The sequence below is a fragment of the Macaca nemestrina genome, chromosome 9 (assembly GCF_043159975.1).
Source record: "Macaca nemestrina isolate mMacNem1 chromosome 9, mMacNem.hap1, whole genome shotgun sequence".
NCBI lineage: Eukaryota > Metazoa > Chordata > Mammalia > Primates > Cercopithecidae > Macaca > Macaca nemestrina.
The window spans coordinates 44,904,477-44,930,954 of record NC_092133.1 but is presented as its reverse complement, the minus strand read 5'-3'; the positions used below and the strand labels follow the sequence as shown (position 1 = coordinate 44,930,954).

At 39.2% G+C, this 26,478-nt stretch overlaps 1 protein-coding gene and 1 long non-coding RNA gene across 5 annotated transcripts in view; one reads left to right on the top strand and one right to left on the bottom strand.

The window, feature by feature from the left end:
• Nucleotides 1-995: 995 nt before the first annotated feature.
• LOC105480717 (uncharacterized) lies at nucleotides 996-13,098 on the bottom strand. Its single transcript, XR_986542.3, has 4 exons — nucleotides 8,839-13,098; nucleotides 6,439-6,573; nucleotides 3,378-3,600; nucleotides 996-2,664 (listed from the first exon to the last, which is right to left on the bottom strand). It is a non-coding gene; the product is annotated as an uncharacterized lncRNA (long non-coding RNA).
• A 148-nt stretch (nucleotides 13,099-13,246) lies between these two features.
• STAMBPL1 (STAM binding protein like 1) overlaps nucleotides 13,247-26,478 on the top strand; it is a 141,387-nt gene continuing 128,155 nt past the window's right edge. For 3 of the 4 annotated variants that reach the window (XM_024792418.2, XM_024792408.2, XM_011739853.3), the window contains exon 1: nucleotides 13,247-13,385. The gene's annotated coding sequence lies outside the window, so the exon portion shown is untranslated. Of the gene's footprint in view, nucleotides 13,386-13,478; nucleotides 13,626-26,478 lie in introns of those variants that run through there. The other variant, XM_024792417.2, reaches the window with a different exon arrangement.

The following is a 26,478-nucleotide window of genomic DNA, read 5'->3' as shown; positions in this document are numbered from 1 at the left end:
TATTGCAAAAGCTTCCTTAGGCTAAGTCAATACAGATTTTAATCAAGCTATTATCAAATCTTAATGAAACATGTGCTGATAGATGCATTTTGTTTCATCTCCTAGCCTGCATTGAAAATGTCTCTTTTCGGCCCTGCCATCAGGGCTGAAAGAGAAACGAAATACTTAAGTAAAGTGCATCATTGTCCAGAAAAGTAAGCTTGGAAATTTGCATGCTAAATGCCCTGTAAATACAAAGACAGATTTTGCTTCCCCCACCACACACAACTTCTTATTGCTGTATGTGTGAATTTATGAACTTACGGGATAGCTCAGAGGTATCTCTTCATGTGTTTCAGCCTTAACTACTACTTCCTAATTGAGAATTGTCTTTTACTACTAACCATGATGATGACAATTTGTTGGGTATCCACACAGGCTAAGTACTTTAGTGGACTAGCTCACGAATATTTACAAACTCTCTTTAAAGTAGGATTATTCTCCCTGTTGTATAGATGAGGAAACAGAAATTAATTTACTGGCTTAAAGGCCACACGACTGCAAAGTGGCAAACTAAGCTTCCCAGGTCTATCTGGCTACAGAGCTTTTTCTCTTAACTGTTGGAGTAGATAGCTTCATTTTCTGCCAAAGTGGCTTGTGCTCATGGTTCCAATAATCCAAGTACAGAAGAACATTTTGGATCAAGAGAGTGTAAAGGGTCATTGTCATTGACTCAATCTTAATTTTCTAAAGATCATACCTGATGACCTAAAATTCACTTTCTTGGGGTCAATAATGGCTGTTTGGTTCAATACAGGTGCCTATTGAATTTTTTTTATATACTTTAAGTTCTGGGATACATGTGCAGAACGTGCAAGTTTTTACATAGATATATATATGCCATGGTGGTTTGCTGCACCTATCAACCTGTCATCTACATTAGGTATTTATCCTAATGTTATCCCTCCCCTTGCTCCCTTCCCCCTGAAAGGCCCCTGTGTATGATATTTCCCTCCCTGTGCCCATATGTTCTCATGGTTCAACTCCCACTTATGAGTGAGAACATGCGGTATTTGGTTTTCTGTTCCTGTGTTAGTTTGCTAATAATGATGGTTTCCAGCTTCATCCATGTCCCTGCAAAGGACAGGAACTCATTCTCTTTCATGGCTACATAGTATTCCATGCTGTATATGTGCTACACTTTACTCAGTCTATCATTGATGGGCATTTGGGTTGGTTCCATGCCTTTGCTATCATGAATAGTGCAACAATAAGCATACGTGTACATGTGTCTTTATAGTAGAATGGTTTATAATCCTTTGGGTATACACCCAGTAATGAGATTGCTGGGTCAAACGGTATTTGTAGTTCTAGATCCTTGAAGAATTGCCACACTGTCTTCCACAATGGTTGAATTAATTTACACTACCACCAACAGTGTAAAAGCGTTCCTATTTCTCCATATCCTCTTCAGCATCTATTGTTTCCTGAATTTTTAATAATCGCCATTCTAACTGGTGTGAGATGGTATCTCATTGTGGTTTTGATTTGAATTTCTCAACCGACCAGTGTTGATGAGGCTTTTTTCACATATTTGTTGGCCGCATAACTGTCTTCTTTTGAAAAGTGTCTGTTCATATCCTTTGCCCATTTTTTGATGGGGTTGTTTTTTTCTTGTAAATTTGTTTAAGATCTTTGTAGATTGTGGATATTAGCCCTTTGTCAGATGGATAGATTGCAAAAATTTTCTCCCTTTCTGTAGGTTGTCTGTTCACTCTGATGATAGTTTCTTTTGCTGTGCAGAAGCTCTTTAGTTTAATTAGATCCCATTTGTCAATTTGGGCTTTTGTTGACATTGCCTTTGGTGTTTTAGTCATGAAGTCTTTGTCCATGCCTATGTTCTGAATGTACTGCCTAGGTTTTCTTTTAGGGTTTTTGTGGTTTTAGGTCTTAAGTTTAAATCTTTAATCCATCTTGAGTTAATTTTTGTATAAGGTGTAAGGAAAGGGTCCAGTTTCAGCTTTCTGCATATGGCTAGCCAGTTTTCCCAACACCACTTATTAAACAGGGAATCCTTTCCCCATTGCTTGTTTTTGTCAGGTTTGTCAAAGATCAGAGGGTTGTAGACGTGTGATGTTATTGCTGAGGTCTCTGTTCTGTTCCATTGGTCTATATATCTGTTTTGGTACCAATACCATGCTGTTTTGGTTACTGTAGCCTTGTAGTTTTTATACGAGCAATTTGGTAAGATAACTTCTGTCTCCCCTCAGCCTTTACTGATGAGATTTCAGATATAAGAACTTCATATTGGAATGGATACCAACACATACTTTTGGCTCTGCACTTTTCTTTTCATCCTTTTCTTCTGCTTTGGTTATATGTGTGGCAAGGATACATGTTTATACATTAAAAAAAAAAAAAAAAAAAGAAACAGGGTCTTTCTCCATGGCCCAGACTGGAGTGCTGTGGTGGGATCACGGCTCACTGTAACCTCAAACTCCCTGGCTTAAATGGTCCTCCTTCCTCAGCCTCTTGAGTAGCTGGGACTAAGGTGCATGCCATTGCACTTAGCTGTCTATACATTTTTGCAATTGTCCACTCTCTTCTTGGACTCGGAGAGTAGCAGGAGGCAATGAGAGGTTTCTTGTTTGCTGACCTAATTTCTGGTCCTTTCTTGTTTAAAACCTGGATAAGGATAGCAGATAATGGAAAATAAGTCTAGGAGGCTACACTGATTTACATAATAAAGAGTCAGACCAGAAAGGGGAGATGAAAACACAGACACACACAACCCTGCACAGGCTGTGTTTGAGAGATATTGGTAAAGTTGGAGTAGGGGAGGAATACAAGAAAAACTTTGGAGCCGCTGCCATTGATAAGATACTAAAAAAATTTAGCACTACACAAACACGCTCCTCGGCATCTTTATGACACACAGTAAAATTTACATTGCTCTCTAAAGTTTGGATGCTGAATAAATATTTCTTGAATGAAAAAGTGTGCCAAGAAAAAGTTACAAGGTAGCAGAACTGACTCTAGTTTATTCCTCTTCCTCCCAAAAACCAATCTTCCTTCCTGCACCCTTGATCCCATCCTGTCCTGCCTCCTTGAGGTTCTTACTTTCTTCATTGTCTCTATCCACCTGCTATAGACTTCTGTTTCCCGCTTTCTACCATCCCCTTTCCTCTGCTTCTCCACCCAGAGGAAGAAGCTACTCTGCCCTCATGGCCCCGCGGTGACTAATCTAGTCCTCACCTTCCTTTGGGATTACTGGCCTGCAGTTGTCACCCCTATTTCCTTCTCAAAATTTATTTCTCAATTCCCTGTAACTGGCTTATGAGCCCACTCCTTTTCTGAAAATTCACACTCCATGACCAGTAAATTGCAAATCTAATTACCTTCTTTCAGACTTTGTTCTTCTTGTGATCTCTGCAGCGCATGGCCCTGTTCATCGTTCCCTCTCCCTGAGATTCTCCCCTCTGGTGGTTCAGAGCACCAGCTGTCATTATGGCTGCATCACTCCATTATCTCACGAACAAATGAAGAATGGGATAACATGATCTATCTCATAGGATTGTGTGGACTAAGTGAGATGATGCAAGCAAATCCCTCCGCATAGTGCTGGGCAAAGAGAAGGGTCAGTAAGGGTTAGCAACTGTAATTACTATTACCATCCTCAGTTATTTCTGGCTCACTACTGAGATCATACTTTCCTGGGCCCTCTTTTTCCCATTGCCTGGTACAGATAGGCATTTGTTAAGGTTCAATCCTTGGTGCTCAGGCCTTCCCCAATTACTGTCCTTGAGGCTCTGATCCATTACCTTGGTTTTACCTATCACCGCTCAGCAGATGACCCTAAATTTATACCATGAGATTAATTTCTCAGGATTACTAGGCATTTCCATTTGATTCATCTGCATTCATCTCAAATACATCACCATCTCACTATAGCCTATACTATTGCTTGATATCTTTTTTTGTTTGTTTGTTTGTTTTTGAGACAGGGTCTCACTCTGTTACCCAGGCTGGAGTGCAGTGGTGCAATCTCAACTTACTGCAACCTCTGCCTCCCGCGCTCAAGCGATCCTCCCGCCTCAGCCTCCTGAGTAACTGGGATTACAGGTGCATGCTGCCACACCCAGCTAATTTTTGTATTTTGTATAGAGACAGGGTTTCACAATGTTTCCCAGGCTGCTCTCAAACTTTTGGACTTGAGCAATCTGCCTGCCTCAGCCACTCGAAATGTTGGGATTACAGGCATGAGCCACCACACTCGGCTTTTTTTTTTTTTTTTTCATTTCTAATAAAGATAATACCACTCCTTTTGTAGTCTGGGCTCAAAAACCTTGGATTCCTTCACTTCACTTCACTTGGACATAGTACTAGATGCATTATAAATGTGATTTCATTTAATCTGCATGAGAGTTCTATTGTATTTACTCATTAAAAAAATGAAACTTAGAGAAACTAATTAACCTACCCTTAAACTACAATCCTTTCAACCAAAAGTGCCCACTTTTTGTGCTTACTCTGCCACTTGATATCTTACTTTCATAATCATGTATTCCTTTGTAATATGTAAATAATGCCCATTTGCTTTCACATGGCATTTCAGTTCCACTTTAATTTTAACCCTTATTGTCACACATTTTACAGATTTGCAGTTACTTCTCGTAAATTCCTTTCTGTGTACCACTTCTAGAAACAAAATCCTTCATCCTTTGGCCTAATATGTGTCTTCCTATCTCCCAAGATTATTAAGGGAACCAACTCATATCATGCCTGGGAAAGTAATGTGCAATTAGTAAAAGTAGAATCTAAGAAACCTAGGTAATAGCAAGCTAATCATGTTTCCTGATCAGAATGGAACAGATAACTAGCTGTAGTACAGTCTTCAATGACTTGGATAAGTTATTGGCACTTTCAAGGTCTGTTTCCTCTTTTATAAAGTAAGGAAATTGGACTAAATGATATTTCTGATACCATCTGATACTAAAACTAGAAGTTTTTTCTTGCTCAGAGGGCACCTTGTTTTCTACCTCAAAGAACAATAGTAGTTTCTCTTAATAAAATTATTAAGTCAAAGAAAGACAATATCAACAACTTATTAGAAGTTCTCCTTCCCTTTTTGGAGAGGGGCATGCATTTATTTGTGTTCACTCAAGCCTCTGAAAATATAAATAATATATTATGACAGAGTGAATTATGATGACAAAGTTTGGCATTTAATCAGAAAAATGGAATAAATTAATGTATAAAATGACCAATCCATGATTACACTCCTTTGTAATGCTGTAGTTCCTCAGACACTGGCATGAAACTATGTGGCTTCATCCAAAGTCTATTTTGTACTTACTTTCAAATGGCAAATGACATGTAACCTCCTAAAATTCATACGTTAAAGTTCTAGTCTCCAATGTGACTATATTTGGAGAAAAGGTTTTTAGGAGGTAATTAAGGTTAAATGAAGTCATACAGGTAGGTACCAATCTGATAGGATTGCTGACCTTACAGAGATCTCTCTCTCAGCCTTATGAGGGCATAGCTAGAAAGCAGCAATCTGCAAGCCAGGAAGAGGACCCTTACCAGGACTGAATCAGCAGGTACCTTGACCTTGGACTTCTCTGTCTCCAGAACTGTGAGAAACAGATTTCTGTTGTTTAAACCAACTAGTCTGTGACATTTTGTTATGGCAGCCTGAACAGACTAAGACATAGTGTTACAGCATTATGAGCCTAAGTGTTAAGCCCAGAAGCACATGCCCAAATATGTACTTAGGGATTTGCAATTTTTAATATTTGTCCTTGGAAAGGTCATGTCTTTGCTGATATAGCCATAGATAAATTTAAGCGTTGCATTTTAAGATAGTATTATTTACTCCAGTGAAATATCCAGTGGTCACATTTTTCTTTAAACAGAATTTTTTTTCCTGACCAAAGAAAATTTAAATACCAATACAGTACCATCTTGTATATCTACCACTTTTCTTTAAAAGGAAGTTGCTCAAACCTACCATAAAGCTGTTAAATAACAGCAAAAGTCTATGATGGAAGGGTTTCTATTGCACTGGAGCAGCCCCAGGGGAGATGCAATTTTTACAGAATATATTTATATATTTTGATTGTGAGGATTAGATGCTGTTCTATGACCTCCCACCAGGTCTCCTTCCACCTTTCTGCCCTTGTAAACATATATTTTACATTTGTAAATCAGCCTGCAAAAAAAAAGTATTTAAAAAAATCTAACACCCCAAACACTATTAGTATTTGCTCCACATTCACCAATGGCTTATGTACCTAAATCAAAGGGGTTAAATAATATCAGCAGAAAAGAGAATTTACATTTTTCATCAAATGTCTCTCTGTATATTGAAATGTTTACTAGTAGTAAGCCTTATATTAATACCTGCAAAGCACATTATAATTTTTCAGAATGCTTTTTCACTTCCTTCATACCTACCTTAAGAGCAATCTAGAGCCATTATTCCCTGTTTTCCAATGGGAAAAAAAAAGCTCAGGTAGATTAGGTCCAGGATAATTTGTAAATGGCAGCAGAGGAAAAGATTCCATGTATTTCCCAAACCTCATTCAGTATCTGGATATGGGGACATAATGGATACAAAATTGTCTTAGTTTAAAGTAACAGGAAGAAAGCACCAAAATAAATCACATGAGTGGAAAAAATCAACCATGCCTGCCGTTTCCAGTTTTGAAGCAGTTGCTTCCTGCATTTAATGACAATGGCTAAATTACCATAGTTATAATTCCTCAAATAAAAAGAACAGGTTATTTGGAACTTACTACTCTTTAATAGCATAGACCAGTGTTTCTCAAACATTTTGGCCTAAAGGTTTCTTTATGTTTTTAAAAACTATCTTTAAAAATGATTGAGAATTCCAGAGAGCTTTTGTTTTCATGGGTTGTATCTACCCATGTTTACTGCATTGAAAAATAAAGCAAAAACTTTAAAAATATTTTATTAATTTATTAAAAAATAGTAAATTAATGACATGTTAAACTAAATATTCACATTTTTATTATAATTTATTTCTCAAAACAAAAATTAGTGAGAAAACTGTCATTGCTTTCTATTTTTACAAATATCTTTTGAGTCTGGCTTAAGAGATGACTGGATTCTCCTATCTGCATTTGCGTTCTAGCTGTGGTGATATCATACATGTAGCTGAGACACTCCACTGCAAATCCATGAGAATGAGAGTGAAAAAGCCAAATAATGTGTTTGTGTGTTTTTAAAATAGTTTTGATCTTATAGGCTGTCAGGAATCCCTGAGCCATATTTTGAGAACTACTGGTATAAACAATAACAAAGCCAGAATTTTAAGAACATGTGTTTTCAATAATATGACAATTTCTGACATACATACTTTTAAGTGCATAATAATCTCTGAGAAGGATATTTTTTTTCCAATATAATCATTTGAGTCCTAGTTCTTTTCTTTCCCTGGATGCTTTGTCTTTAGAGATAATTCAGAGCCAGGAAATTCTAAATTTAAAACAAAGAACAAGGACTCCAGCCTATCTAGTGTCAGGAAGAACAGTCAATGAGAACACCACTTTGTGTGCATACACCAAACAACTCCAGTATATGAAAATATATGGAATATATGAAAATAGTTGGAATATATGAAAACAGTATATGAAAATAGTTTTAATCTCCTGATTAAGGTAAATTCAACACTAAATGTTCTCTTTTTGTACCGTCAGTTCTAAGAAATAAGATCCTAGTCGGGCGTTGCCAGATGGGGAGATGAGAGATTACTCCAAGCTCATGGCCTTCGGGGTGCCTTAAAGATAGAGTGACAGACCTCCATATTAAGACCAGTCAGAGGCAGGAAAGGTCCTCTTTGTCTGGAATACCAACACTTTGAGGCTATGCCAGCTTCTCAGAACAGATCTAGCTCTGACGTTGTGAAACAGAATAAAATCTGAGTGCTGGCTCCATATTCCCCATTCAGTGAGAAAGGTATTAATGTCTTGTCACTTGTCATCAGTTGGGAAATACTCAAACACAGCATTAGTTAATGAACCAATTTAGAATGTAATGGCCTATTCCTAGGTATGGCATAAACTAAGCAAATGACAGGGCAGTCACCATCACTCACTTCATCACTCTTCTTTATGAAATAATGTGCCTTTCCTTCGTCCCTCTCTTCTTTATTCTTACCTTTGTCCTTTTCTCAAATACTTAAATTGTACCCATCATGAATGAGGTACTGTAGCAGATTCCAGCTCATATTTATCTGGCTGCCAAATCTGGTTTCTCTTTTTTTCCATTTTTTATTTTTGGAGACAGGGTCTCACTCTTTTGCCCAGGCTGGAGCGCAGTGGCACTATCACAGCACACGGCAGCCTCAACCTCCCGGGCTCAGGTGATTCCCCCATGTTTGCCTCCTGAGTAGCTGGGACTACAGGCGTGCACCACCATACCTGGCTAATTTTTTGTATTTTTACTAGAGGCTGGTCTTGAATTCCTGGGCTCACATGATCCACCCTCCTCAGCCACCCAAAGTGCTAGGATTACAGACGTGAGTCACCACGCCAGGCCTGTTTATTTTTAATTACTAAATGTTTTTTCTTCTAAAACAAAAGGAAAGTATGTCCTTTATAGAAAAATTAAAGTTAGAGTAAAGTAGAAACAAGTCCATCATAATTGCCCATAACCAATCTCTAGGAGGCCATTTAAATAATTTATCCTGGATTTGCTCCTGTATTCTTATCCATTGGAGATTTACATACTTGAGATATATATGCACGCAATTTTGTATCCTTGTTTGCTTAACATTGTATCATAAGCACTTTCAACGTCATTAAAAGTCCATCATAAACATAATTTTAATACCCAAAGTTGGTGATAAATATCTCAGTGCAGGAATCTTCTTCTTTATTTCAGATTTCCTTAGGATAAATTGCTTCTTAGAAGTGGAATTACTGTGGGCAATGGGAAGAGTACATTTTAGAACGTTCCTTGACACACTGACAAATTGCTTTCCAGCAGTGTAGCAAAATCACACCACCAGATAAGAGGGCTGATTTCATTGGACCCTCACCAATAATGAAGAGATGTTTATTGATAAGCAACATTTGTTAATATTACTGGTAAGGGGGAAAAAACCCTATGTTTTAAAAAAGTCTGGAGTTGGTTTAGTCTGAGACAGTACGGCTGCGGCGTTTTGGTCTTTCAGATAAGTTCTTCTGCCAGAGCTGCAGATTTCAGTGTATCCTGGCATGAGAGGCTCCGCCTCCACCTGCTGCCACTGTCCTCTTGGAGCTAAAAGATATCTACTTACAGATAATATTGTGAAATTATAAGAATTTCAGCATAAGAAGATGGTTGTTGCATATAATCTTCCTGGCACCAAATAAATCTGTTTTAGAAACTTGGAAGAGAAACTGACCTAGAACAAGCTCATCTTGAAGGGGAAGTTAAGAACCCTACTTCATTTGCGTGAGTCCTGGGACCACGTCGAACTGGCTAAAAATGTCACTTGCAAGTACCATACAGAAAACAGAAATGTCACTTTGGTGGATTATAAGTTTGGACCACTGTTCATAAGACTGTGTTATGACTCGAATCTTGAGGAATTTGCAATGGAGCTCATGAAAGATGAGCATTTACAAGGGTTCTCAGACTCCACACAATTTACTATTTTGATGGATATGTTATTTACCAAAAGCAAATATATAAGTGCTTTGAAAATACTGACAGAGATGAAAAACCCAGATGGGAAGTTCACCAGTATACCTATGTTCTTGCTTTTGCAATTGGCTACAAAATGAATAGCTCTCAATCTTTCAAAGTCTGTACTACATTAAGAAATGAGGCCCCAATCAAAAGAGTTCTCTCCAGGAGAGCATCCTGTTTCCTGTGGCATTAGAACCAGGTGGCAAAAGCTATGCCCATTTTTTTCTCACATCATGAATCCAGAAAGCATAAAGTTTACTAATTTAGATATGATAATCCATATCCAGTCAAATATGTTAGCAACTGTGATAGAGATAACAAAGGGTGTTGCAGAAGGAAGTGTATCAAGATTCGTTGAAAGGCCTGAGTTCTCAGAGGAACTGCTGGCCAAAGTGAGGAAAAAAGGGAAAGATGCGCTCGTCTTTGTGGCCAGATATCATGAGATGTATGGAAAACTGCATGTCATTGTCCAGGTCACCACTTACACTTTGGATCCTCTGCCTTGCGACATCCCTTTAAAAATGCAAGGGACGGGAAATCCCACATGTTGCCGTAAAACAACAGGATGGTCACCAGTTAGACCTTCACCCTCTCTGCTAGTCCCTGCTGGCTGAGTAAATCCTAGTTTCAGTCCACCCGTGGGTATGAAGGACCTGCTTCTAGTGAGTTATTGGCTTCCCTAAAAACAGGCATCACACTTCACCAGACACTACAGTGACACTTGATTTCCTCCCTAAAATCACTGAATGGTGGCATGCTGCTCTCTGAGAGGTTATGTCGTGTCACTGTGAAGATCTAGATACAAGCACAGAAAGCTTAGCTCCTTCAGAAAGCAGGCTTCCCCTGTGCACACTATTGAGGATCCTTGAAGGAATATGGTCACTGTCTCCAGTCCAGCTTCCAGTACTGGAGTGGAACCCCGCAGGCACCATCAGGAATGAATTTCACTACAAGTGTGGTCAACTCTGATTTGCAAGGGAGTAATTACTTGCAAATTATACCCTTGCTGAATTCAGGAGTTCCAAAACCCTATTCTACCATATCAGAAAATAGCCCAGGATTTCCTCACTGCTCTGCCTTCATGTATTCTGTAACTTGAGCCGTCATTTTCTCATCTGCAAAATAATAGTGCTTATGTGTATTTGCATATATATTTGAAATCTTCATTCAAGGTTTAGTAGGGTAGAATTTTCTCAAAAATAAGAGAAATAAAGGTTCTGGAGCAAAAAAAAAATCTGGATTTTAAATTACTACTGAGATTGAATCTTTAAAAATGCAAGTAAAACTATAGGTCACTTAAAACTTCTCTAAGATAAATGTTGTATAAATACACTGGTGCTTGCTCTTCATTAACTCAACTAATAAAAGGGAAATAACTTAAATCATACGTAAAGTTGCTATATCAGAGTTCTTGGTCGCAACACTGAAATCATTTCTGGCTGACTGAACCAGAAGAGAAATATATTGGAAAGTCATTAAGTAGCATACCAAAGAGACAGGAAGTTTGGCAAATCAGGCTCCTTCCACAGGAAGGGAAGCTTAGCAGCTGAAATTAGAACAGGTGGGTCATCACACCATTCAAACAGCTCACTGAGGACACCACTGGCATTGCCACAGTGTCACCTCTGGCACTACTGTCTCTGAACACAAAACCCACTTCACAGATAATGGAGACATTTCTAAAATGTTTCTTCTTGAAACACATAATCCAGACTCAAATAACGGTACAGGAGTCTCTGAGGCTGGTGTTGGGTCACAAAATGATACTCTAGCTGCCAGCGAGCGGGAGACGGTGGGTATTGGGCCATTTTGGCTTTTATAAAAATTTGGATGCCAGATAGCAAGACCAGGATCAATGACTGCTCTAAACATGTATGTGGAATTTTTTGTTTCATAATGCTTTTTAGGAATCTGGCTAACCTTCTTAATTATCACTGAATTTTAAATTGTCCAGGAGATCATGAGATTATCTGGTCCAATACTGCAAACTCAAATGCCTACCATATTCTCAAATGTCAGAGAGGTGGGGGTGTATGGGAGTGGTGGGGACTGTGGAAAACTGAAGAGTGTCTTCACAGTCTAAAGGGGACACCCGCTATTCAGCTCCAGCTGATGGCTGCTAGAACTCGCCTTGGACCAAATATCTGATGTTACAATTTTACAGAAAATGTGAAAAGTCTGAATTTCTGTGAAGTCTCCTAACTTCAACATTTGGAACCAACTTCAAACTAAGAAAAACAACACTGTTGCTTCTTAAAAATCAAGGCTGCAGGCTGCCTCCAACAATCAAACCTCCTCATTTAAAAGAAAAGAATTCAGGAAGATGAGACTTAAGAAGGTGAAATGCCTGAGACCAAACAACTCAGTTGGTGGCTGAGCCAGGGCTAGAATTTTGGTTTCCAGAGGAAAGACTAACTAAGAAAAGCCAGTGTTTTGCCACCCCACTCTGCAGCCATTTCTCTCACTTGGAGGTAAGCTCCCAACCAAGCTCAACAAAAGCGACTCTATTTCATCCAGCAGCAGCAACCTTCATAAAATGTTTATCAATTAATAGAACCTGCCAAGCCAATAGAAACAGCCTTCAGTATTGGATCAGAGTTAAAATTTAAGCTTCTACTACTTTCTTGGTGATTAACCTGGGATAAATTATTTTACTTCTCTGTCTCTCGTTCATGGAAAAAACAAAAACAAAAAATGAGTCCTTTTATATATAGGTTGTAGCAGATGGAATAAGATCTCGTGTACCGACTGCCTAACACAGTGCCAGAACTGTAGTAAGAACACTGCATGTGATAGTACCATAACATCCAAGAGATATTCTAATAATTCGTATTTTCCAAGTACACACAAATTGGGGGTAGGGGGAAGAACTAAGGTGCTTCATGGTGGGCGTAGCCAGTTGTGAATAAATATCAAAAAGGAATTCCTGATATGAGGTATAAGTGGGATTTTCAACCAAAACCCTATCCTTCCCCAGACTCCAGTGACAGTTTAACGGTCAGCTGCATCAAGGCTTGTGTACTGTGCAGTCTTCAAAGGCACCACTCCTGTCTATCTCGGTGAAATTGATGGTGGAGCAAAGGGGACTTTAGGTGGTTCCGGGCTGGGGAGAAGACGTGCAGGCTTTCAGATGCGAAAGTGGCACCCAACCGCTTCACTCTCGCTCTAGGCCATCCGCAGGGGCCCTGCTTCCTTCCACCTGCGGACTTTTTCTGCAGAATGCGGGAAGCTGCCGCCGCCAGGGAGGAGGGGGCGGAGGCAGAGGCGGAGGCGGCACCCAGGGGCCGGGGCAGGGGAGGCCGGGACCATCGCAGTGACAATTTATTTTCCTGCAGCAGCGGCAGCAGGGACGGCTGCTGAAGGTTCGAGGTCGGCCGGCCTGCGCGTGGGTTTGCGAGGAAGCTGTTCATCCCCTGCGCTGAGGTGTCCGACAGTGAGGAGGAGAGCGACGCACGGAGCCCGCGCGAGTGGAACCAGCAAAGCTCCATCGGTCGGCACAGGAGAAGGGGGAGGAGGCACGGCCGAGGCAAACGAGCGGACGCCTAGTCGCCGGGTGCCGGTATCACCCTGCTGCAACGCCTTCCAGAAAAAGCCACCGCGGCCCGGGTTGCAGCGGCCGGACGGATGCCAAGGCCACACGGCAGGCGCGGGGGCAGCCGTCGCAGTCGCCGTCCCACGCGCGCTGCGGACACCCAGGGTTGCTGGTGAGTAGCGGCGCGCGCGCTTGAGTGAGAGCGCGCACCGGACGGGGAAGTACGCGCGGCGGGTGCGTGTGCCTCGTGGCCTGGCGCGCGCCGGCCCTTCCGCTGGCAGCGTCCGGTCCCGGGCTGGCTCCGGGGGAGGAAAAAGGCACTTTGGCGGCTGATCGCTTCCTTCCTGCCAGTCCTGCGATCGGCCGCCTCCATCGGCGCCGCCTGCATGCGCCGCTCCGCGGGGCCCTCGGGGTTAGTTTCACCTTGATAGGGAGGCAGGAAGCCCTGGCTGCTGGTGGCGGGGCGGGACTCTGGCCTGACCTATACGTGGGTGCGCCTGTTTTTCTGGTTCAGCCCTGGGTTGCAGCCCTGGAGATGATGTCGACCTTGGGAGAGACCACTGCACTGTCTCTAGCGGCGCGGTGTGGAGGAGGGAAGGGCGAGGGTTAGAAAAACGGACCTTTACCCTGGCCGAGCAGGTGCCATGCCTTTCCGGATGATGTTACTTTTGTGCCGTTTATGAGCGACTAAGACATTGCGCCGCACCTGAATCACTTAAAGCCTTCACCTAAAGCCCCCAGTGAGATGCACAAAGAAATGGAATGTCTCCAAAACATATTTTTTTCAGAACTTTCTCTAAAACAACTCACGCTGCTGATACCCCAGAGCCAAAGGTGCCATAATTGCTGAAGTTTAAAAGAAAATTTATACAAGGAATAAGTAATTCAGGAAACGGAACCCAATCTAGAGGTTTGAAAAAAAAAAAAAAAAAATCCAGTGCCTGGGAAGTGGGGTGGGGTGGCCTGCTTCCTGGAAATCTGTGTTCCGTAGTAAGTAAAAAAGACAGCTTTCAAAGTAAGCCCCAGTGAGCACACTGCTTTCCAAACATCCTGCTCATTACTGAGAATAACATGAAGTCCTGGATTTTAAGCTATTTCCGAAGACATAATAGATATCACTAGGATGCTGGTTTATGGTCTCATGATTTAAGGCCCTGTCAAGGTCATTAACGTAGATTTGTTCCAGCTGATAAATTATACCTGAATGTTTGATTGTCCGTGTCAATATTTTTGAGGGCGGGTTTTGACGGTTGTTTTACACAGAAATTAAGCCACCGTGTTTTGTTTTTATCCCGACCTTGTTTCCATTGGAAATTTTGTGTTTTCAGGATGGATGCTACATTGTACTTCAAAAATATACTCTGCTACTGGATTATAGTGGGCATTGTGTAACTACGCTATCCATATCTTTATTTTTAATACAAGTTAGTGTCGCTGAGCAGTAGACTCTTTTTGTTTACCATTTGCACCATGAGAGCTTCTCCATTCAAAGGCGTAAAATGTTATTGGAATCTACCTGGAAAATGAATTGGCTGATTGTTTTCTGTTCAGAAACGCATACAGCAAATTGCCACTGAGAATCTGCTTTTGCATATACTTTGGCTGTAATTTATGTAGCAACTGGTTCTTGGGAATTTCAAGAAGAAACTTGTTTTCTTATCCCCACCTGTAAAGTAAGCACCAAAATTTAAATTATAAGGCAGATAACCTAAGTCCTTTACCCCTATCTCAACCTTCAAGGCCTGTTTTTTGGTACTCTTTCCCTGTTTCATAGGAGTCTTACGGTTTGTGGGAGGCTTGAAGGGAGTAATGAGGGAGCTGTTTCCTAAGGATGTCCTCAGTAGAGAGATTTGCTTCTGGAGGAGAGAGTGTCTTTGGGGTTGGTTCTTAAGAAGGACTGATAAAAATATTATAAAGGATTGTTAATAATAGTTCCCTCTTCTTACTTTCAGCACATAGGACTTAATTAACACCATTTGATCATTTCCTTCCTTTAGGACCCTTCCCAGCTGTAAGAATTTACTGCTACAATCCAAGAAATGAGATTGCATTTTACACGAAAAGAAGGCTGATAATTCTTGCCCAAAACATGAGAAGTAGAAGGAATGTGAGATAAAATAATGTAGATTCCGTCCAGGAAGTGCTAGGTGCTTTCCTCGTGGGTACATTTACCAATTAGAGACATTTTAATTAATCTACTGGATTTGCGATTCTGTCTACTACTAACATCTTTTTCTTGACCTTATGAAAGATTTATAGATGGCTTCAACTGAAACTACAGGAAATGACTCATGGTTATCCCTGAAGATATTAGAGCCAGCTTTCCATTCCTTAGAGCTGATGCATAGCAGCTCTTTGATAAATATTTGCTACATAAATGAAAAATTTTAGAATGTCTTCCTAACCAAACTACATCACCTCTTTTGCTATTGATTTTTTAAATCATAACTTTATATGAGTCACCAAACATTCCATCAAATTGAATCCCAGTTCATATAATCAATTAAGAAGGCCAACATCCTCGATTGAAGAAACAATAATAACATCAAAACAAAACAAAAACAAACAAAAAATACTATTGGTACCTGTTGACTTGCTTATTCCAGCTATCTGAACATGTGAACTGTCCAGTTGAACGTGTGAATGTACATTCAGAAATCCTGAGTTGACATCAGAATGTTCAACTCAGGAATAATCTGGATGTAGCTACATCTGGATGTGGCTTTTGTCAGAAATTATTTGCATTTCTAAGCAAATCAGATTAACTTCTAGTACAATCTTGCATCTCTGCATGTCAAGTGGACAGGCCAATTTAACATTTGGCATATTGCTGAGTCTTCAAAACACATATTGTTTGATTCTTTAACTTTTAAATTAAATCCATATTATTTTTTCTATTGATGTGGTTGGTTTAGAGACATTAAATTAGACTGGTGGTTACTTAGTAACTTGTGTTTGGTGGTTACTTAGTAACTTGTGTTTATTAAAAGAAGCCCGTTGATATAAACACCAGTACTTCTTATGTCTTGATTTGCTCTAGTTAACCTTTCAAGGTACTCTTTTGGAAATGGGTCCATTGTCTTGAATATTAAGGATGTTATGACTCCTTTTTTTTGTTTGTTTTAATTCTGACTTTCCATCTCCCATCATTAGAAAGTCTCCCAGTTATTCAGGTTCCAGTTTCAGGATGACAGATTAGAAAGCTATCTGAAATTTACCTGGATATTAACTTTCTAGTGGATAATAATAATGCAAATCTTATTCTTGAAATTCTTCCTTTTATGTCCTTCTCTGATCAAGCTTGTTTCATTCTGAACAAAAGTAAAATAAGATTCTCAATTTATTTTTAAAAATTGGGCTATGTCCAAAGATAAATACATAAAAGTAAAATATTATGTAAAATAAAAAACTGCTTATCACTGTTCTGAAGTAGCACAAACACTGCTTTTCTCTGCATAATGAAACGTGGCCATTCCTATCAAGTATTTATTTGATAAGTAGGCTCTTGAGCACTTGAACAGGAGTTAAAAGCAGGTTTCCTCCATGTCGTATTAAGGCTGGGGGAGGAATTTTGATTTGAGGTGGTAGCCAATTGTAGGTTCCTTGAAAGGGAGCAGGTGTGAAAAGCCTCTTGCCAGAAGAACTCTTTGGCAGTTGGGTGGAGAGTGGATTAGTATTAGCGAGTGGAGGCGACAATCCAGTGTCTGATGGTGACAGCCTGATCTCAGATCCCATTGCGATGGAGAAAAGAAAACCTCAGGCAGATATCAGGATTCTTTGTTTTATGTAAAAGAGATAGAAAACCTGTGGCACAAGTGTGAGCATTAATACCTTCCATACCCACAGGGACATCACCAGTGGATTACAGCATTCTTTCCTGTGGAGCCCTGGTGTAACCTCAGAATCTTGCAAACATTTGACAAATATTTATTAATAGCCGTTCGTTATTGAAGATGTGTTATATGCCAGGCACTGTACTGCTTTAACACAAGTTTATCTCAATGGTGATGGAGTGGTTGGAAACAGGATTTTTCCCCCCACTTTCTAGTTGTGTATCCTTGGACAAGTTACTGACTTCTGTGAGTCTCAGTTTCCTTGCTTTTCAATTGAAATATTAGTTTCTATCTCAGAAGGTTTTAGGGAGGGTTAAATAAATAGCTGTAAATACAAAGTGTTTAGAACAATGTCTGGCACAAAATTAAGTGCTATATGTGTTCGTTGTTATTCTTGTTATTATTCTTTAAATAACCTTATGCCTAAGTACCATTTTGCAGATTTAAAAAATGGATGTACAGAGGAGCTATGTGAATTGCTCAGCATCATAGGCTGGTAAATGGTAGAGCTGGCCATCAAACCCAGGCAGTGTGACTCCAACACCTCTTGTCCTGACTTGTATGGATCCCTGTCTCCTATACTGCATACCGGGTGCTGGGGATACTGATTGGAGCAAGAAAAGTAGGGGCTTGTCCTCATGGAGCTTCAGTGTTCCAGTCCTGTCCAATGTAGATCTGTCATCTCCAATGTAGAATTAGTAGCCGGATTATAACTGTTTTTCCTTGATGTTTTGGTATTTTGTAGGTAATGTTTTTATTAAGTTCTTTATTAAGAAGTGCTCCAATTTGTGTTTTCATATATGCTTTAAAAATGGATTATTTTCTGGATCTTTACCCTAACACAGTTGGCATATACAATACTCATGTCTCTCCTTATACTCAAGGTTTCTTATGTCTCCCTCATATAATGTATCAGATTCTGGGGCAAGTTTTAGTATTCTGAAAAGCTTATATGCCATCCACTTACCTCCACACTCCCAGAGTCTCAGATATCTCCCATTGTAAGCTGTGGTGGAGTGAGAATGACATTTCTAACCATCTTTTAATTCAGCGTATTCAGAATATTTTAGAGAGTAATGGCAAAGCAAGTTTTAGTTATTCTTTGACTTGTTGAAGTAATTATGTCTAGTTATAAGAAGCCAGATTTTATTTATAGGTGGGAAGACTCCGGTGGCAGTGAAGACTAAGCAATTCTTAACTCCTTCAGAGCTTTAGGATGGAATCTGCCATCACTGATTCCCGTGTTTTGACTTTATTGCATTAATTCTTACAAACGTTTGTTCTTATAACTCTGAGAAATCTATAGCTAGTATTGTGTTCATCTAAGTAGGTGAGACTTTTTCTTGGTCTTGTATAAAGTTGAATTTGCCTCCAGCGAAGCATCATTGAGTATAAGGAGAGATATATGTGTTGTGTATGCCAACAGTGTTAGGCAAAACAAAAACAAAATAATCAATTTTTTAAAGCATATGTGAAAACGCAAATTGGAGCACTTTTTAATAAAGAACTTAATAAAAGCATTGCTTACAAAATACCAAAACGTCAAGGAAAACTAGCAATCCTCTGGGTACTAATTTTACATTGAAGATGATAGATTTACTTTGAGATTTACTTTGGAGATGGTTGGAACCCTGTAGTGCCATGAGGGCAGGCCCCCACTTTTCTTGCTCCAGTCGCTATCCTCGGTACCTAGCATGCAAGTATAAAACACTAATAATTTTGTTGATGGAAATTTTGAAATCTCACTGTCAAAAATATACTCTGCATCCTTTAATTTACCTTTTTGTGTAAATTACACATTATATTATTTGGCAAAAGTTCAATTCTTTTTAAAGAAAGATTTTAAATTTCATGAGTCTAAATCTGATAAAAGATGAAAGAATTTGAGATTTGGTGAATTTGGCTCTTTGTTTTTTAAACTGTTGCGATACTTAGGTTTCAGTGGCATCACAGTAACTGAACCAGATTCAGCAAAAGCTCATGCAAGAGATAACTGTTAAGAGGCCCATCAGGAGTTATTCATTTTAATTGTGTGATTTGATGCTTCTCTGGGTTAATTTAGAAACAGGAAGCCAATGATGACTCATTTTTAACCCTTTCTAGCTCCCTGTGAACCCTGCCTGCCTGTTTTGCATTTGCCTGTGTTCAGAGACAGGCTCAGCTGCAGGTTCACTTTGAGGGTGTTACATTTCAAACTTGCCTGGCTAGTGCACTCATCAGCTATGCACGTTTAATTAAAAGTGTAGGAAAAACTATAGCCAGGAATGATGATTATGGCTAAATTTGGCTCATCTAAGGACCCTGTGATTCTATTTATCCTGTCACTACAACTATCATTTAACACTAGAAATACAGAGAAGTCGTTCTGCCTTTGGGCCCATGCTTCGGTCTTCTGGTGGGTTGACTCTGGCTTTTTTCCCAATCTGTTCTGTCCTTGAAAGGTTGGTTTATAAATTGTTCCACAAGATAAGTTTTCTTTAACTATAGGAACAAATGGACATGGTGGATGGAACGAGATTGGGAAAGAGAGGCCTGAAATATGCCCTTCCTGTGCTAATGTTCCCATTAACCTGGGCAAAGAAACTGCTTACTTAATCTATAAAGTAAGCTAAATAAATTAATTAATAAATAAGATGAAAATCACTCAAAATCATTGGTGGGTGTAGAACTTTTTTTTTCAATTCATGAAAAATTCAATAAATTAAAATGTGGATCTTGAAAGAAATATAACTATCATATTCTTATGGCACACTTAGTTATTTTTCTTTTGTCAAATATAATATTATTGAATAACTTAGGTAACTAGGGCAGTGATTCTCAAACTAGGCTCAAAATAAGAAAATGTCCCCCATCTCACCGCTAGAGATGATTATTCAAAAGATTTGGGTAGAGCCTGGCAGCCTTCCTTTTTATCTTTTTAAAACAAGGGTCTTGCTCTGTCACCCAGGCAGGAATGCAATGGTGTGATCATAGCTCACTGCAGCCTTGACCTCATGGGTTCAAGTGATCCTCCCACCTCAGCCTTCTAAGTAGCTGGGACTACAGGTGTGTGCTGCCACACCTAGCTATTTTTTTAAAAATATTTGTTTTGTAGAGATGAGGTTTCACTGTGTTGCCCAGGCTGATCTTGAATTTCTGGGCTCAAGTGATCTTTCCACCTCAACCATTCAGAGTACTGGGACCACAGGCGTGAACCACCGCGCCCAGCAGCCTTCCTTTTAGCAATCTTCTCAGGAGATTCTGATGCAGGTGCTCAGTAAACCACCCTTTTGAGAAGAATCTACTTAAGAGCTAAATCTAATCTTATATTCAAATTCTTTCTTCTACTTTTATGTTTTGAGCATTTGTTCCTCCTGATTTCGATAGACATTTTCTTGTAATAACATATATGTCAGTGCTGCCTTGGAGTTCTCATGAAGGTACGATATATTGCCTTTCCTAGTCTTAATATGATCTATCTTTTGATGGGTGGAATCAAGATACCACAGGGTTGGTGGGAATTTTTAGAGATAATGTACATTCTTCTGAGTGGCAGATACTTGGATAGGGCAGAGATGGTTTTGATCAAACGAATGTAAGAGAAAACATATTCTTACATGAGTAGTGGAAGACACAGAGAAGAGGAAAGGCTCAGATAACAGAGGCCACTGAAGGGCTGACGAGGGTTTAGACCTCTTCTGGCAGGCACTGGGTTGCTGTAGTGCAGTTTTTGAGCAGGGGACAAACTGGATGCAAACAAGTGCACACCTGAGCTAGAGACACACAGTACCTGGTCCAGAAACAGAGGATCAAGGAACAGGTGGGTGAAGCAGGCGGGTTTGTCACCATAAAGGCAGAAAGAAACAAGGGTGAGGACTTGGGGCCCAGAATTTGGTAGGACTGATTTTCAAGGGTTTATGCAGTAGGGTTCTCCAACTCTGTATTCCTGAAGGTCTATAGCTTTTTGGTAAATTGCTTTTTTCTGCTATTGATGTTATGGTGTGTACATGAAGACCACCCAGCTCAGCCTCACGCCAGGATTTAGGAAGTCCTTGAATAATTGCTACAACTACCAGTACCTTAATATTGTGAGGCAAGGAAACCTCAATTATTCTTAACTTTGGGTCAGAGAAATAGACTCAGAGAGTTAAGTAATTTACCAGAATTTACACATGTAGAAATTGGCAGGGCTAGGATCCAAATTCAGGGCAACCTATTCAAAACTTGTAGGTTTTTTAAAAAAGTATACTTTGATTACAAAGTGATACATACTTATAACAAATTGTATAGCAATGAACAAATAAAAAGTGAAAGTCCCTCATAATCCCACCCTTGAGAGAACAGCTGAGAAAAATTCATTAATGTTGTTCCAGACTTGTTTCTTGAAAAATTCCAGTATACGTAATGAATACATGTGTATTCATATTATAAGGATGGAGCTATGTTTTATATGTTATTCCATAGCTAGCTGTTTTCACTTACTGCTGTAACTTGGATGACATCCTGGTTCAGTACAAATAGATGTAAGTCATTTCTAACAGCTTCATATTTTAAAACCATGCTGTAGTGTGTGTGTATATATTAAATGGTCAGGAAAATCTACTGGGAGATCTTAGAATTGGAATTGCTTAGTCAACATGAGTGCATATTATTTTAAAACTTGACAATTTTTTCAATCCTCATCCATACTGAGTTGGACAAATCATGTAAATTTTATCAATCAGATACATTAAATACCTGGCTTAAATTCAGTTTCTTAATTACTAGTGAATTTAAATGTTTATTTCTTGTGACTTAACTGTTTATATTTCTCTTATTACTTGCTCATGTCACTTGCCCGTTTTACTCAACTCTTTCTTACTGTTATGCAAATGATTCCTATAGTTTAGAGATAATAGATATTATAGCTGTCAGTGGTGCAAACTTTTTTATTCTTGTTGAAAAGATTTTTAAAAGTACTATTCAAGCATTTACAAAATATTTTATTTAAAATAATTTTAGACTTTCAAAATATTTTGGAAATAGTACACAAAGCTTTTATACAAACTTTACCCATATTCCTCAAATATTAACACCTTGCAAAACCACAGTAGTTGTCAAAACCAGTAAATTAACACTGATACAGTACTATTGTCTAATCTGCAGATCTTATTCAAGTTTCACCGAAGTCCTTCTGGGCAAGGATCCTGTCGGGGATCATACATTGAATTCATTTGTTATGCCTCCTTAGTCTCTTTTAATCTGCAGCAGTTCCTAAGTCTTTCTGTCTTTCATGATCTTGACACTTTTTAAGAGCACTGGCTGATTGTTTTGTAGAAAACACCTTGATTTGGGTTTATTTCATGTTTCTTCATGAGTATGTAATCAAGAGAGTGACCTAGTCTGATGATGGTCAAAAATAAGTTGCCTGAAAAAGAGATGCTTAAGCTAACACTGCAAAGATGGGTAGAAAGTGGAAGTGTGAACTGAGGATGGAGTGCCTTTGCATTGACTTTGCATAGTGCATCTCAGCAACTGAAAGAAGCCAGTGGAGGAGGTGGTGTGAAAGAAGGCTCTAAGGAGGCAGTCTGGTCAGACCCAGCTTTGTGGGACTCATTAAGGATATAGGATATTAACAGCAATAGAACATCATTCAAGTGCTTTAAGCAAAGGAATGGCAATATCTGAATCAGATTTTTTAAAGATCACCACAGGTAGTTTCTTCACCAGGTAGAATTAATCGAAGGGGAGCAAGACAGAAACAAATACAACAATTAGAAGGCAATTCTAGCAATGCAGGCAGAGAAAAGGGTGGGGTGTACATTAAAGAGCCTCCCTGCAAAGATGGTGAAAACCTGCAGTTTTGAGAGATGCTTTGGAAGGCGAGTCTGAATCTGCACATGCAGATGGTAGAATGGATGTGGGGTTAAGGGAAAGGGTAGGTGCAGGATTGCTAATATCAGAGTTTGCCAGATTTTGTGTAAATGACTGGATGTTGGTACCATCCATGGAGATGAAAGAGACAATTCTTCACCTTCTGATAGTGAAGTCAGAAGCATCACCATCTCCAATTCATTTAGATGTCAACATTTACAATATCTTTGCTTATTTATGCTCCTGTGTCTCGTTACAGCCACTTAGCTTCCAAGTTCTATGGTTTTTCCTCAGAATCTTCCCCAATAACTGTTTGTCCTTCTCCATTTCTTTCATTGCTCTTCAGTTTGGACAAGGGTTTCCTCATTCCAGTGTTGCATACTTGCTTCCTCTCTGGGCTACCAATTCCTCTCTTCTCTGTAACTTTATCCATCGCTTCCAGAGTATTTGCATTTAATAATTATGTACTAAGTGCCTCGTTAGGGCAGATCACCTTGTTGGGAAGAGTTGGGAATTAAGTAAGTTAAGTATATTTTAGATAACTGGAGTCAATTCCCAGTTATAATTGAGGCAGAAGGAAAAAGGCCATTCTGCCTAGCGGTCAAGAAAGGTCCATATTATTCTTTCACTCTTTACATAAAAATAAATTCCACACGGATCAAATATATTTATCCAAAAATGGCTAACCACAGAAGTACCAGAAAAAAGATTGGTAGACATATTTATTTCAAGACCTTTTAAAGAATGTTGAGAAACCTAGATACCATAAAGAAAATAGGTCCACTTGAAAGCTTAAATTTTAAAAATTCTATGTAAAAATTAAACAACTTTCAAGCACGAATGTCAACTGAACTAATAATTATAGAAGGAATAATGGAAATAGAAAAATGGCCACTTTCAAACACCACAATAATTGTCTTGGGGAAAAAAAATCTTTGGATGCTAAAATTAGTGGGCAATGGTATGTTTGCATAGTCTCCCTACAAGATACTTTTCAATTGTAAAGAGAAAAATAGTATCGGGAAGAACCTGAGAGATATAACTTAAATATCAAGATTAACATCAATAATTGAACAAATCAATAACATATGTCTCCTGATACATTATGAAGGATACACCATCACTTATAAGGTATTTTTGCCAAAAAAAAAATGCATAACTCTCATTGTTTTCTGTATTTCATCTTTGTCACAGTTACCACAATCTTTATTAGATAATTGTGTACATAATTGTTTGTTATTTTTACACTTTTCTGCCCCATTCCAGGCCCCTAGCAGAATGTAAGGTCCATAAAAGCACAGAGTAGGGGCTTTATAAGTAACATTGAATAAATGAATGAATGAATAAATTTATTTGGAGCTATCAATATTTACAGGAAAGATCCATCTAGCCTTGGACTGTATCAAATGAAAAATCACAGTTGGGTGTCCTGGTGGAAATGGATGGAGGACATTTGAAGGTACAATGCTAAAGCTCAAATTAAGCCGAAGCCACAATTTAAAAAAAAAAAGTGTCTTGTAAAATAAAGATATATCAAGAGAAAAAGATGGAATATTAATATTTGAGATGCAGGGTGAGGGAGGAGAAAGGAAACACCTCCACTTCAGAGAGGCCAAGGCAGGAATTGATTTTAAATAGGGAATGTTCAGCAGCTCAGGGCCAGGTGCCTCGTGGGGGTTTGTAACTGTTTAATGCAGTGAGTCTCAAGTTTTAGTGTGCATAAAAACATCCTGGGCTGCTTGACAAAAACTAGAGATCCCTGGGGCACCCTTCCCAGAAATTTTGATTCAGTGGGGCCTAGAAATCTGTGGGGTTTGTGTGTGTGTGTCTGCTTGCGTGTGTGTGTGTGTGTGTGTGTGTGGCCAGCACACCTCTCCTCCACCAAGTCATTGTAATGCAGGCAGGTTATCCAGGAACCACTCCCAGAGGGAACATGGCATAAAAATCAGGGGGATGTCAGCTCTAGGGTAGGAAGGTAGGAAGCGGATGAGTGGTGAGCAAATAGGAACAGCAGATGACCACTTGCTAACAACTTTGCCAGAATAAGGAGCTCTTCAAGAAAACTCTTTAAAATGGATTGCCAGGGAAAGTTAAGAAGGAAACTGTCTTTTCTGCTTCTGCCTACTGCATCGAAGAGATTGTCCAGTGCACAACCAAACATATGAATACAGCCTCCATTGGGACATGTTAAACAGTTAAGATTCTTATGGTTGGAGAACAGTGGAGAAGCAGTGAATGAGAAGTACTTCAGGATAGCCCTCTTTTGCTTTTGAATAATAGTGCTGGACTCAGTTCATTTTGTTGAACTACTGTCCTTAAGAAAGTTATGAAACTTAAATAAAATTGATTAATAATGCCCAAGGACTAACTCCATTTCTGAGCTTTCAGGCAACTGGCAGGCAGGATAATGATGCTATTTAAAACATTTATTTGGGACTCATTATACTTCATTGACCTAAGTATTTTTTGGATAATATTTTCTTAAAAGCAAATTGCAATAAAAAAGGAAGTATATTAAAATGTACATTAAAGTTTAGTGCCTTATGGGTAGCTTATCTTTAGAAATGCATTATTTCCAAGAATTTTAAGTATTTTAGCAGGAGGAGAGCACAGTTAGCAAGTTCATATGAATTTATGGTGAAAAAATACCTGTGTACAAATGTGAATCTCTCTCCAGCACCTCAAATTCATTTGCCAAGTGTTTTGTGATGCATATTAATTGAATCATCACATTTAGAAAAGAATCTAAAATGAGTACAATGATGAGCATATGAAATGCCTTTTATATACCACAAAAATGTAGAATTTATATTAAAAACCAGCAAATATTTTGAATTGAACTGTGTCTAGGTAGAATAATTATGGATTTGAATTTCTTAACTACATATACCATGTAGTCAGTCCACAGACACGAAGTCATTCTGCCGATGAAAAAAGTGAAGGGGGCCGGGCACGGTGGCTCACGCCTGTAATCCCAGCACTTTGGGAGGCTGAGGCAGGTGGATCACCTGAGGTCAGGAGTTCGAGACCAGCCTGGCCAACATAGTGAAACCCCGTCTCTACTAAAAACACAAAATTAGCCAGGCATGGTAGCCCATGCCTGTAATCCCAGCTACTCGGGAAGCTGAAAGAGGGGAATCGCTTGAACCTAGGAAGTGGAGGTTGCAGTGAGCTGAGATTGCACCATTGCTCTCCAGCCTGGGCAACAAGAGTGAAACTCCCTCTCCAGAAAGAAAAAAAAAAAAAAAAAAAGAAGGGAATGAATTTCCTTTTATTTCTTTGGCAGGGAGGAGATTATGAATCAGATATTTGTAATGCTGAACTGAAATCTTCATTTCCACAGTAAATTTTGTCATTCTTGTCCAAGGCCCAAGGATGTGACCTTCTCTTGGATTTTCCCGATTACTATGAGAGGCCAGTCGTTAGTGTTGTTGTATGACTGTGAGTATGAGCTCTGGACTCCTGCGCATCTGGAGTCCCTGCTCTGTCATTTGCTTGAGTTACTTATCTCTTCTAGGTTTTAGTTTTCTTATCTGTAAAATGGAAATCATGGTCGTAATCATTTGTTGACTGTTTACTGTCGCCAAGCATTGTGCTATA